We start from the raw sequence: 473 nt of genomic DNA on the forward strand, positions 1-473 counted from the left end.
GCCCTGTCAGCCCCTCCTCCCCTCGCCATCGACTCAGCGGTTCCACCACCTCCATCCCATGTCAACCCCATAGGCCCAACTTCTCCACACGCCTCCGGCTCCCCCCCTCCAGCTCCATCAGGTTCCATCTCCATCCCCATATGGTTCCATCTCCATCTCCATAGGGTTCCATCTCCACCCCTCCATCTCCATAGGGTTCCATCTCCACCCCTCCATCTTCATAGGGTTCCATATCCACCCTTCCATCTCCATACGCTTCCATCTCCACCCTTCCATCTCCATACGCTTCCATCTCCATAGGGTTCCACCTCCCCCCCTCCAGCTCCATCAGGTTCCAGCTCCATCCCCACATGGCTCCACCTCTGTCCTCCACTTCCATATGCCTCCATCCTCCATCTCCATAGGGTTCCACCTCCCCCCCTCCAGCTCCATAGGGTTCCATCTCCACCCCTATATGGCTCCCCCCCCCTCCT

This window comes from Egretta garzetta, unplaced genomic scaffold, assembly GCF_000687185.1.
Source record: "Egretta garzetta isolate BGI_Z169 unplaced genomic scaffold, ASM68718v1 scaffold470, whole genome shotgun sequence".
Lineage (NCBI taxonomy): Eukaryota > Metazoa > Chordata > Aves > Pelecaniformes > Ardeidae > Egretta > Egretta garzetta.